This window comes from Pelodiscus sinensis, chromosome 9 (assembly GCF_049634645.1).
Source record: "Pelodiscus sinensis isolate JC-2024 chromosome 9, ASM4963464v1, whole genome shotgun sequence".
Lineage (NCBI taxonomy): Eukaryota > Metazoa > Chordata > Testudines > Trionychidae > Pelodiscus > Pelodiscus sinensis.
Window position 1 is genome coordinate 46,501,583 of NC_134719.1, and position 14,104 is coordinate 46,515,686.

General features: G+C 43.9%; 1 protein-coding gene across 1 annotated transcript in view; it reads right to left on the reverse strand.

Moving 5' to 3' along the window:
- Positions 1-14,104, reverse strand: part of CRB1 (crumbs cell polarity complex component 1) — a 173,655-nt gene that overhangs the window by 69,844 nt on the left and 89,707 nt on the right. The gene's annotated exons all lie outside the window — the stretch shown is intronic.

The window sequence follows — 14,104 nt, forward strand, 5'->3', positions numbered from 1 at the left end:
GCTGAAGCCCTCTTGCAGTGTAGCTGAGGGTGATTTATATGCTGAAGGCTGTGTGCAAGCAGACCAGCAGTGGTTGCTCTCACAGCAAAGTAGTGTAAAAGTCACTCTAGATTGGAGACCTGAGGAGGGGGGATAGTTGTCCAATGGTCCAGATTGTACTCTGGGTAATGTCACAGCAGCTGACATTTACAGATGACAAAACTGGAGGCTGTTATAGTTGAAGATCTTTGGCTGTTCCTATTACACCTGGGCCATTTTAGAGGTTCTTGCCTTGGTAGCTTTTGCCCAAGAAGTTTTAGGAGATTATCTGTGCATGAAGGTCTTGAGGATTTTCACTCCTGGGGTTGCCAGGTGTCCGGTTTTCACCCAGACAGGCCAGTAATTGTGGCTCCTATCTGGTAAAACTCCCCAGAAAATGTCCAGTATTTCCTGTTTTTCTCCTGGAGGGCCGGTGGGGACATTTTTTCCTTGCCTCATCTGGCAGGGTGAGCAGGGAGCGCAGGAATTTAAAGGTGCAGCAACTTTTTTTTGTTGTTGTTCAACCAATTTTTTTCCCCCACCATGCTCGGGAAAGTATCTAACAACCCTATTCACTCCTCCCCACTTGATTTTCCCTGCTTTTATTGCTCACTGGTTGAAAACCCAGGATGACCTATAAAGACTAGGTTGTATTCCTTGTGGAGCCTGACATTGCATCTCTTTGAGTACACAGTTTTTGGGTCATAAATGGAAGACATTCCCTTCCTCCAAGGTTGATTGTGGCATCTCTGCAGTGTTTCCCACCTGTGCTGGCTTCTGAAATAAGACATCCTGGACTCAGGGTATGTCTACGCTATGCAGCTTCTCACAACACAGCTGTATCGACACCACTTTGTCGCTAAAAGCCAGTGTGTGTGAATGCTCTTTGTCAGCAGTTTTGCAGACAAAACACTTCCACCCCCTACAAGGGAGAAATGGCATTCACACTTTCACTTGCCATGGCAAAACCTTATTGTTTGGGGAGCAGGGTTTAAACACCTGTGAAATGTTTTGTCAATCAAGTGCAAGTGTAGACCTATCTTCAGACTCCCTATCTTTTTTATGGAAGTACTGAATTCGACCAAGGGCCAGCTCAGCCCAAGGTATTTACTCCCTGGCTGGAGCTTGGCACACAATTTCCCACAATTATTTTTTAAAGGAAAATGCCTACAATTTTGCTCAGTCGAGACATCTGCAAGTTCAAACAGGTAAAAAGCAATTCACACCATAAAGTATTAAATGTATTTGAAAATAAAGTTGTAATTACCTCTGACATTTCTTAGCCTGGATGAAGGTGCCCCTTATGCTTAAAAGGTGACGTCATTGGTATTATGGGGACCTTATGTACAGGACTGCACACTTGCTTCTAACCTACTTTACTAACTTAGCAATCAGGAAATTGTTCATGTTGTGTGTATATATATATATTACCTAATCAAAATATTTATTTTGTTGAGTTCTCAGGATCAGGAACTTTGATACTTCCTTCTACACTGTCCATCATAAATATGAAGTCATTTCATCGATAAGACAACCAGACCCATCAACAGGACACAGCACAGGGGAATGGAAATAGAGTGCTATTTTCCTGTGTGAAAACATCAGTCTCTTCACTTTTCAGTGGATGTTAGTGTTGATTCAGCTATCAGGTTACTTCTTTATGTCTATACAAAGCTGCAGCTCATGAGTTTTCATAGCAGCTCCAGGGCTTTGTGTGAATCAGCATGGCACCAATGCCCAACTTCCATAATCTTCCAACTCTCAGGAGCCAGCGTTCATACTATGTAAGCTGGAGAAAATGCTGACACTAAGGACCCGAGTCTGCAAACTCAATTCACACAAAAGTCCTTTGACACTGACTGAATACGATCTTAAGGACACTGCGTCTACACAGCTTAACTCGAAATAAGCTTTGCAAACTGAGTTACGTCAATTGCATAGCTTATTTTGAAATTGAAATTGGGAGCGTCTACACAGCACTTATTTTGAAATACAGCACCCTTCCTCCAGCTTCCCTTATTCAATGAGGATGACAGGAGTCAGAGTAAGAAGTCCTCTAGCGTGACAGTATTTCGACATTATTTCAAAATAACTGTCTACTATGTAGACGCGGACTGAGTTATTTTGAAATAATGTTGCTGTGTAGACGTAGCCCAAGGGACCAAAGCTAAGTCTAAAATCAAACAATTACAAATGCTTACACATCTATACACATCTTACACATCTATAAAACACTATGCTCACTCTGCTGGCTCAGCAGAATTCAGAGAGTATGGGGAGTTTTCCTATTGCTCTGTGGATATCAATACAGTGATGCTGGTTCATCAGCAAAAGATAAATCATCATGTATAATTCAAGAAAGAATTTCACAATGAAAAATCCAAAATAACATTTGCCAGAGTAATTGGGAAAAACAAATGGAACATAAAGTTTTGTCAAGCCTACATGGAATACTGCAGATGATAGAGTAAAAGAAGTATATTAGCAAAATGCAACCTGTGATCCTCAAAGGACCTGCACCACAGAGTGAATTATGGAGAGAATTACAACGTGTAATGCTTTTGAGAAAGCAAAATGGTGGCTAGACTTCACTCTTGCATGGTTAAGAGTCAAGAGTAATACTAAGTTTACATTTCAATAGTGACCAACATTACTGGCATAGGAAATATATTAATATTGCACACACACACGAGGTGGTTACTGCTATCTGAAACCACAGTATTAAATTAATTCATTTGTAAAGAAGACACACTATCACACACACACATTCATGTAGATCATGAGAAATGAAATGATGACATGTTTTTTTCTCTTACCATAAAATACAATCCATCCAGCCAAGAAAGACTGTGCAATTTAATACAGATAATGACGAACATTTGGCACAGTTTAGTTAACAATCATAGCTATTCAAGAAAGACTTTGTGGAAAGAAATCAATAAAGTATATCCAGGAACAACTGTCTTGTACATATAGCCCAGCACTATATACTTGTCTGATTCCTACCCAGACTTCAGCCAGGCTATGCTTGATTAACACTCCTAAGGATGGAAAGCAGAATTAGGCTTTCTGCCCTTAAAAATATTTATCCAAATGAAGTTTATTTCCTAGGCTTTCAGTGCACTGTATCTTAATGGTGAGTTTATAGGGCTGTTCTCAAAATTCAAAACAGCAAAATACGTATGTTAAGAAATTTTTTGTTAAAAACCTAACACTTGGCCAAATTTAATGCTGAGGTAAGCCAGTACAATACTCAGTGAAGTCTGTCCATTTACATTAATTTCTGAACCATTAGAGATCATTTTCTTTCCCACTTAAAGTTGTATTTTAAATATCTCAGTAATATTCTAGAATACATGGACGATGTGAAATATGTGAGTCCTGCACATCCAACATTTTTTTCCTTCTCTGTATATTTCATATTATTCAGGATCTTCCTATGGATCTGTGAGATTACATAATGCTCAGATGCATTACCTGATTGTAGGTTTTATTATCAAAAGCATAGCAGGTTGTTGCATATATCTTGATATGGCAAATCAATTTACCTGATGGTAAATTTGACCTGTACAATGGGGCCTTGTACAACATTATGCTAAAAAGAATCAGCTGTACATATGAAAGTTTTCCATGAGCTGGAGAAAAAGTGTGTTAAAGTAACAGAGGCTGAGTGACTTTCTAGTGTCAATTAAGGATGTGTGGCATAATTGATTGATTACATAGGGGGTTTTGCCTGCTTATAATGCAGGGCGAGAGAGAGATGCTTTGTCTTCAGTCTGCCATGCACAAACAACTTAATTGATCTCTACTCAAAGACCTGAAATAGAATGCTGTGACTTTCAAGAGGCACTAAGATCAGCACCCACATTGTTCTAGGTAAGAGATCTTACCCGTCTCCAGCTGTATTAGGGAGTTGATAACCACTCCCTATTCAGTCATACTAGAAAAAAAGCGAAGGAAGAATTATTCATGGTAGTCAGAGGATTCGAGGTAAATAGTATTGGCCTCTAGAAGCCTCAAAAGGAAAAAAATTCTTGATATTTGGAATATTTTCTAACAGGGTATCCATTTGATAATGGAATAGTCCACCTGGAGTGGCTGCAAGGGGAGAAGGGAAAAGATGTCCTTGGAAAATTCATACACGTGGACAACTGAGAAACACTCTCCCGCTGCCAATCATATGCAACTCTCCCTATGGGAATTTGCTCAGCCCAAGTTCAGGACATGGGGATTCCTGCAGTTGTAGGTATACTAGCTGTACTACAGCATGGGAGCCCATGGCTGAGAAAACATTTTCCTTTCCTTCTCCAGCCTCTCTCCTTTAAGAGAACAAGTTTTACATGCTCAAAAGTGTTTATGCGCAGCAATGTTTTACACAGAGAGATGTGCCAGATTCAAAATATCCACTGCTTGCAGGCACTGTCAGTCACGTCAGGCTGCATTATATAACACTGCGTAACAATGTAACCAGACAAGAAAGATCATCGTAATGATGGGTCAGCTACAAAATCCTAAAGCAAAAATCTGTTTAGATGTTTGAAACTAGTATTGGTAAAATCTCCTTGGGTTTTAATTTCTTAGGCATTTCAACTCAGAAAAAACCCAGAATTGAATAGTTATATAGTTTTTTTCTGCTAAATAGGGTAGCAAAGATGCCTGTTACTAGGAATAGTTTGCATTTTCAAGAATGATGAAATCCAGGGAGATGGTTTTGAGGATGGTACATCTCTCATTGAATTCATATTATGCATGAGGAAAACATTCATACCCACATTAGAGTATGTCTACGCTGCATTCCTCTTTCGAGAGAGGAATGCAAATGCAGCTGAGCAAAATTGCAAATGAAGCGCGGATTTGAATTTCCCATGCTTCATTTGCATAATGGCGTCCAGGCACTTTTTCAAAATACCCTATTTCAAAAGAAAAAACGCAGTTTAGATGGGGTTATTTTGAGAAAAACCCCTTCTTTCCAAATAACCCTTACTCCTTAAAAAATGAGGTTTAAGGTTTATTTTGAAAGAAGGGTTTTTTCTTGAAATAACCCCATCTAGACCATTTTTTTTCTTTCAAAATAGAGTATTTCGAAAAATTGCCCGGATGCCATTATGCAAATGAAGTGCAGGAAATTCAAATAGACACTTCATTTGCAATTTTTCTTGGCTGCATTTGCATTCCTCTCTTGAAAAAAGAATGCAGTATAAACATACTCTTAGAGCCCTAAATATTATCTCCAGTGTTGCACAACAGTTGCAAGAATTGGAGTCTTCTTTTTATTTAGTGTCATGATGAAAAGATCTAGAGATCATGCCTGAATTACCAAGGTTCAGTCCTGCCATGATTGCAGCACAGATTTTCATTGTAAAGGGGTCTGCATTTGCTTATATTTGCATTTCTATAACAAACATTCCTTCTAAATCAAGATATAATCAGCAGACTGAATTAATTTGCAATAGGAGTAATCTACAGTTAGTAGCTAGATAAGCACAGAAGTGCCACAAGACAGTAGTAAAGCGTAATTTCTCAGCCCATAGTTTAACAAAAGGCTCTCTGTGATAGGGTGTTTCCCCCACGCAAGAGTAAAAAGGATTAACCACAGCAGGGAGCAGTTGAGGTGAGTCTTCCAAGTCACCTAAAGAGGCTACAAGAAGCAGCCAATCCAGTGCCAGCAGGCTCAGATAAGAGGAGCAGCAGGGCAGAGCCAAGGTCAGTTGCTGCTGGGAGCTCAAGGAGTGAGGATTGTGTCTACAATGCTGAGAGAACTGCAGCACCTTGGACAGAGCAACTGCCACCAGGGGCCAAGAGAGAGCATCTGGCTGGCTTCTAAGACTGAATCTAGGGCAGAGCTGGGCAGTAATTTTTTATGAGAGGGGGGCACTCCAAGCTTTTTGCAAATAGTCAAGAGCCACACTATTCTATGGAGGAGGTGTGTTATCTGGGACAGAGTTTGGGTATAGCAGGGATCTCGGGATAGGCGACTGGGGTTCATGAGAGGCTATGGGGTCTGAGAGGGAGTTTGGGTGAAGAAGTAGCTTGTGAGCTGGGGCAGAGGTTTGGGGTGCAAAATCCCGGAGAGGGCATGAGTGTAGGAGAAGATTCTGGTCTGACACCACCCTGGTACTCCACCCCCTTCCACACTCCAATTCCCTACCCTAGGTCACCTCCCCCTCCTACCCTTTGCAACCTCCCTCCCTCCACCCTGGGTCACAACTTCCTCCCAATCCCTGCACCCACTCTTACACTCCTCCATGTTGGATATTCACCCTAAAGGAGAACAAGGAAAATATTAGGATATTAGGGGAAACTATTTCCCTAGGAGGGTGGTAAAGTACTGGAATGAGTTACCTAGGGAGGTGGTGAAATCTCCATCCCTAGAGGTTTTTAGGTCTCGGCTTGACAAAGCCCTGGCTGGGTTGATTTAGTTGGGATTGATCCTGCTTTGGGCAGAGGGCTGGACCTGATGATCTCCTGAGGTCTCTTCCAGCTCTATGATTCTAAGTGGTGTTTCCAGAGCTGAAGAACTGCATGTATCCTGATGAAGGGGTGCCGAATTAACTCCCATTGAAGTGCCATGCAAACTCTACAGGTGGAAACATACAAAGGGAAATGCTTATTTCTTTCATTTTCCAGTGACATCCATACCCTTACAAGTGCCATCCACTCTGGGGGCTGCAGAATCCCCTTGCCACACGGGAGGTGGCAGAACCCTCCTCTCTGATGGATTTTCCAGAGTTAACCTAGGTAGGGAACAGTTGAGCAGAGTCCTCCAAGTAGCCTAGAGAAGTTGAAAGGAGGAGCACCATTCAGTCGTTTTGCAGCCCTGTCTCAGACTAGTAGGCCTGTTAATCAGTATGGGTATGTCTACACTACCCCACTAGTTCGAACTAGCGGGGTAATGTAGGCATACCGCACTTGCAAATGAAGCCCGGGATTTGAATTTCCCGGGCTTCATTTGCATAAGCGGGGAGCCGCCATTTTTAAAACCGCGCTGATTCGAACCCCGTGCAGCGCAGCTACACGGGGCACGAACTAGGTAGTTCGAACTAGGCTTCCTAGTTTGAACTACCATTACTCCTCGTGAAATGAGGAGTAACGGTAGTTCGTGCCCCGTGTAGCCGCACTGCACGGGGTTCGAACCAGCGGGGTTTTAAAAATGGCGGCTCCCCGCTTATGCAAATGAAGCCCGGGAAATTCAAATCCCAGGCTTCATTTGCAAGTGCGGTATGCCTACATTACCCTCCTAGTTCGAACTAGGAGGGTAGTGTAGACATACCCTATCTGAGCAAACGACAAGATGCGTTGTAGCACCTTGGAGACTAACATATTTCTTTGGGCATGACTTTTCATCTGACAAAGTGGTTATGCTTATGCAAAGCTTATGCCCAAATAAATATGTTAGTCTTCAGTGTGCCACAGGACTCTGCAATCTTTTGAAGAAAGAGGGTTGAACAAAGGCGGGGACTGGAATTTAAGACAGATGCCTCAGTGAATTTCCAAAGATGTGCCCATTGCTTTCTAGAGCCCCTTCTGGAGCTTAGCAGCAGAAGTGGCTAATGGAACCACATATGAAATTCAACAAGAACGCTTTGTTAGGTTTTGGGAGTTAAAAACAATCAACAGCAAAAAGTAGGGGAGAAGGAAGAAGACTCAGATGAATCAACTCACTATGAGCACAGGCAAAGAGAGTGAACAGCTCCTGTACTAGGATGTTAAGGGTTGATGAAAGGTTAAGAATACTGGAGGAGAGAAGTGTTATAAGATACATTTAAAGCAAGTCCAAATGCTCTTTCAAGATCAGAGGCTTCGGGAGAGTGGGGAAAGTACTTTAAAGTGCTAATTGTCTTTTTTGTGTTGGGATTTTACAGGCCATGAGCACCTGCCAGGCCCTGAGGGTTTCATATATTGATGTACAGTACGTGCATACACCACTCCTGTCATGAAGACTGATGCTAGAGAGTGACTGGTCGCTGTAACTCAGTTTCCTTTTTGCCCAAAGATGGCTTGGGGAAGAGTAATGCATGTGACATACAAACGGGGCTACTGAAGGAACTTGGTTATTTCACCCATCAAATTGAAATGGACATGACCGTGGTATATAAACAGCTTCAGAAAAAAGGAGGATTTTTTGCTGGTAAAACATTCTAATGTAGATAGGGCTTGACCCTAATTACCACTGAATCTCCTCTCAGTTGGTCCGATGGGTGTTAATGTGTTGAGACGGATATTAGTAAACTTAGGATGAAATAGATGAAAATTACATTTGCCCCCACTTTAAGGCCCCTTCACACTGCCAGTGTGGTGTAAAAGGGGTCACAGAGTAAATAAGACTCAAGTCCTAACCCTGCACAATGTATCTTAGGTGTATTATGGGTCAAACATCTAAAATCCAGGACTCTCTGGTGTGGCAACAGCTCTGGTACGGCAGGACCATGAATATTGTTGGACCAGGAAGCCCCGGTTGGCCAGGTTCAAAATCATAGCCCGAGCTGGGCTGGCAGTGGGGAGCTCAGCCCCAGCGGGGCCAGTACTATGAAGAACAATGCCCTGGCTAGGACTGGTGGCAAGGTGTGCAGCCCCAGCCAGAACTGCAGGTAGTGGGGCCACCGGCCAGGATTCAGCTGGGCATGCAGCCCAGGCCAGCGCTGGGAGCAGGAGACAGCCGGGTCAGCCCCTGTCCAGGGTGGGCTCAGTGCAGGACTGGAGGCAGCGGCAGGCAACAAGGAGCACAGCCCCACCTGGAAGCAGAGCCGACAGCCAGGTAGGGAGCCTTGATCTCCTCTCATCCGGCAAACTCCATTGTCTGGGACCACTGAGATCCTGAGGGTGCTGGGAAAGGGAGGTCCAACCTGAATGATTCATCTTTACATTGTTTCTCTTCCACACTGCAATGGAGTCACTCCTGATTTTTACACTGATATAAGTGAGAGAGGAATCAGGCCCACTGCATATAAACCTGGGTATGTCTACACTACCCTCCTAGTTCGAACTAGGAGGGTAATATAGGCATACCGCACTTGCAAATGAAGCCCGGGATTTGAATTTCCCGGGCTTCATTTGCATAAACGGGGTACGAGGTGTACCGGTAGTTTGGAATAGGAATCCTAGTCCGAACTACCTAGTTCGAGCCCCGTGTAGCCGCGCTGCACAGGGTTCGAAGCAGCGGGGATTTAAAAATGGCGGCTCCCCGCTTATGCAAATGAAGCCCGGGAAATTCAAATCCCGGGCTTCATTTGCAAGTGCGGTATGCCTACATTACCCTGCTAATTCGAACTAGCAGGGTAGTGTAGACATACCCCCTGAGCCATTCTATCACGTAAACCATAGGGTTTGTTTTGTAGAGGCAGAGGTCGCACATGTTAGTTTTTGGACTTTTTCCTTTTTTCTACCTAAGTCTAGCGAGGGTGCATACCTGACAATGGCCGTCTTCCCTTTCTTTGAATTGATACAAGATTACATCTAGTCTGAGCAAAAATCACATGGTCCTACAGTGATCCAGAATCTGATTTTGGTAAGGCTGGCAGGAATTTTGATTCCAGTGCATGTCCTGGCTACAATGTGGTGTCTGACCCTAAATGAGAGGCCTAAGGATATGTCTACACTACCCTCCTAATCGAACTAGGAGGGTAATGTAGGCATACCGCACTTGCAAATGAAGCCCGGGATTTGAATTTCCCGGGCTTCATTTGCATGAAGCCGGCCGGCGCCATTTTTAAATGCCGGCAGTTCGAACCCCGTGCCGTGCGGCTACACGTGGCACGGAGTAGCTAGTTCGGATTAGGCTTCCTAATCCGAACTAGCTGTACTTCTCCGGGAAATTCAAATCCCGGGCTTCATTTGCAAGTGCGGTATGCCTACATTACCCTCCTAGTTCGAACTAGGAGGGTAGTGTAGACATACCCTAAGAGAGTTTAGTGAGACCTGACTTCATTTTGGCATTGAGGGATCAGAGGCTTATGAATTTATGCACAATTTCACTTTTCTTTTTATGACCCCCAATATACAAATTAGCCTTGAGTAAGATGTCAGATTGTTTGTTTGTCATGTTCCTCATCCCTTATCATCATAAAATTGCTTGTTGGTTGTTTTTCCAACCTGTAGGCACACCTCACCCTGCTATGTGGGGAGCTGTACCTTTAAGAGGTTCTGGCAAGAGCTAGTTGGAAGTCATCGTTATCTTATGCAGAGGTCCATGGTCCACAATAATGGTCAGTTAGAACTCAGACCTCTGCCAGATTCCTGGGCTTGGTGGGATCGCTGCAGACCACAGGACTTCTCTCACATCCTCTGAAGAGCTTGGACAGGTTCTTGCCACCTTTACAGCTTCTCCGGCTCTTCCTGGCCTGAGAGGAAGTCAAAGTGAGTGTGGCATGATCAGCCACTGAGCTGTCTGTCTAATCTCTCTGGTCCGTCTGTCTTCAGCATTGTCCACATTGCAAATTTATCCAATGAGATTTTGGTTTCTGCTAGACAGTAAGAAGTGGCCGCCCACTGATGATGTTCAGCCCTGCCTTTGGGGGAACCCTCTCTGACTGTTGACCTTCCCCATGTTCTGAGGAAGAACAGCCAGTCGGAGTGGTTGTCCCCTCCCTCAGAAGCCAGAGGAGATCTTAGGTAAAGAAGGGGGAGAGGAAACAGCTTGATACCATTTCCACAAGAGGTGACGGCAGGGGAGGGAGCAGAAAGAATACCCCACTTCAAGGTGGCTCTACTCCCTCTTTAATGTCTTGGCTTCTTGCTGCTCCCCCATCTTCTCTCTCCATTGTCACAACACTAGCCTGTAAAGGGAGCTTCAGTTAATAGCCCCTGCCCAGGAGATACCCTCTGTCCAGGTTAGGGATGCGAGAGAAGTCCCCTGGGGCTGCAGAAGGAGCAGAAGTGTTTGGTGTGGGCAAGGGACAGCTTTGGGGTTCCAAGAGGAGAACTGAACTGGTGGAAGGGTGAGTGTGTAATTCCTTGATGGGCTGTGGCACTGTCATTGGAACTTAGTCAGGTATTGCAGTAAGAGCCAAAATCGGCTTGCTGTGTAAATTCAAGAGAGTTGTCAGCACAGTGACTGTTATGTAGCCATTGCAGTTTGGCAGGGAAATTAATGAGAAAACAAACAGAGAAAAAAATCATGAGCCAATTTAAAAACCAATCAATCCCTCAGCTTCATGATTTGGGGTCTCTGAATCATGATTATTGAGCATTTGGGATTGGCGACTTGTGTATGGTACCGTATGCCAGAAATAATATTTATAGCTGTGTAATAGTCTGAGCCCAATTCATCCATGGGGGCAGGAACTTTCATTTGCAGCCCCTGCTTCCAGGATCAGCTGCATGACACTGAGAGGTTCCTCCCAGAAGAGGGCAAGTGGCATGGCTGTTGATGCCTTTTGCCAGGGGTTTTACAAGAGGAGAACAGCTGTAAAATCTACGCAGGGCCAGGCACAACCAAGAAGTTTGTGGGGCTCAAGGCAGTGCACCGTGGTTGGCTGTGCCATGGCACTAGAAGGCTCCCAGCCAGCACAGCAAGCAAGTGGCCAGGCACTGGGCAGTGCGGGACCCTGAAGGCATGGGGCCCAAGGCAAGTACATTGCGCACCTAAGGCTGGGTCTGAGCAGGGCTGCACAAGCGGTTTGCCTTGAGAGGCTGCTTGGTAGTGGTACACTGCAGCCAGCCTCACCTCTTTCTCTTTCCTCTGCCCATCCAACAACTGGTGCTAAGCAATGCATGCACATATGTCATCAGTCTGGCCACATTGTTGTCTCATGTCTTGCCCCAACACATTGGGAAAAGAGCCAAAGAGATTTGGAAAGGGAAGATGGAACATTTAAAAAAAATAATCCTGTGCCAAAATCCTTTGGGGGACTCAACGCTGGTGGCAGAAAACACCATAAATGGTAAAGTCCTTAATAATGAATGTTAAGTCAATTGGCAGCAGGCGCTGGGCATGCTGATCTCTAACAGCATGCTTAATTTTGCCGTCACTATCCTTGCTGAAGCGTACATAGGTATATTAATGTAAAACTTCTGGGTGTTGCTGATGGTTTTCAGTGCAATCCCACTCTCATCAAGATTCATATCATAATTCCTATTGAGTCCAATTGTGCAGTGTAAGACTCTGGGGTAGCTGCTCTTGTTTGTTAACTTTCCATTGGGATCAATTCAGTTTTGGAATGTGTCTGGCTGGATAGCTCTAGCAAGCTCTGTGGCATGTAAATGGTCATGTTTGTGATGCACTAGTCTCCAATGTAGGCATTAGGTTGGGGGTCTTTATTTGTGTTACTATACAATGGAATAAGTCACCGGCAAATCCTATGTCCCGCTGTACAAAGCTGGTTTTGCTGAAATGTCAGTAAACTTTCAATTAAATATCTCCATGCATGGAAGTGAAAAGTTTAATCTTTCAGCCAACAGCTTTCTTCAGACACGTGTAGTACTAAGCCATACCATACATTCATGGCTCCAAGCCCCCACATTAGCAGTTACAGCGTGCAACCCATATGTAAATAGAACCAAATCAAGCAAGTTACTTAAGTACATGTCTGATTTAAGACCAATGAGAGTACCCACTTTCTTAAAGTTATGCGTGTGCTAAAGCCCTCTGCCGGATCAAGGCCACAAAGAATAAGTTGTAGTACAATAATTGTCTTCGGACAAAGATAGTAAATAAATAGAAAACCCAACCCTCTGACACCGTGGCCAGTGAAAGCAGCCCCATTCTAAGAGTCTGATCCTATAAAGTACTGTGCACCTCTTGAAATGTGAGCATCCTCAGTGCCTATTGGCTTAAAAGGGAGCTGATGCTCTCAGCACCATCTAAAAGCTACTTGGCATCTTGAGGGCTTCACTCCTCTCTAGGCACTTAAGCTTCTATTTTCAATCACTTGCAACTCCCTCAAAAAATCCTCCTTTGGGAATAAATTCCCCCGACTTCTGTTGAGCTGAGAAGCAAATCTTTGTGGTGTAATTCAGATCTATTTAATTGCCTTTAATTTCATTGAAATATAGGGGGAGGGGATCTTTCCCTTCTCCAACTCTTGAGATGGGAGTGTCTGTACACAATTTTTGAATTAGCCCAACCCCCATGAAAAAGCAAATACTGCCAGAGACAGTTTATTTCATTTTTCCCTTTGAACGTCCTGAGATGGGCAATATTCTATCCTGGAGTAAGTTCGTTATCTTCTGAGCCATTGGGCTAGAAAACTGGGATTTTATATCTTCAAAAACGAGCAATTCTCAGGTTTTCACTGAATGACAGCACTGACTTTTAAACGTACACATCTAACTATGATATTCCAAAGGCAGATATTGGAGTGTTTACAAAAACCATGTCTGATCCAAAAGCCATTGAAATTAATGGAAAGATTCACCTTGACTTCATGTTAGAGCAGACCCTTTTACCTGTACTAAAGTGCACTTAAACATACACAGATCTTTAGGTATTTAGGTCAGAAGAAAATAAGATCCTTTAGCTCCACAAACACAGACTTTTAATTAGCAGCCAAAGCACTTTAGTTTAGCCAGTCAGTGGAACAGATAAGCAGTCGACAGTGTCTGACATTCCATATTGTAGATGGCAGTTTTACATATGCATTTATATGGAACCGGTGGCCAGTATGTTGCAGTGTGTTAACTTGATTATGGATTTATCTCCAGACTGAGCAGTGCTACTGCTTCAGATTTTGATCAGCCCCAGTCTTTCTTAATTCCCACTGAGCAATGTGATTTATTAGTTGAGAGTCTGGGTATCTAGCTTTAAATGGAGAAATTATTTGCCACCACTGGAAGTGAATGTTGCCATTCTCTTCTCATTGAGATGCTAGCATCAGCATTTCTGACAAACTATGCAGTGGAGGCAGATTTCGAGTACATTTTTCAGATTTACCCAGTGTTGCTCAGGTCCTTCAGGGCTGTGGGGTGGGGGAGGTGCAGGAGTGAGGACAGGAGGTTGGGGGGCAGCAGGGTGCTCAGGAGGGGAGGGCTCGGGGAAGGCTCAGGGTGGGAAAAGGGGGGGCTCAAGCTACAGGGTAGGAGCTGCTGGTGGCTTACTTACAAAAATGCATCATTGTTATTATTCATTTCCCCATTGTGGACTGTTAAAGTG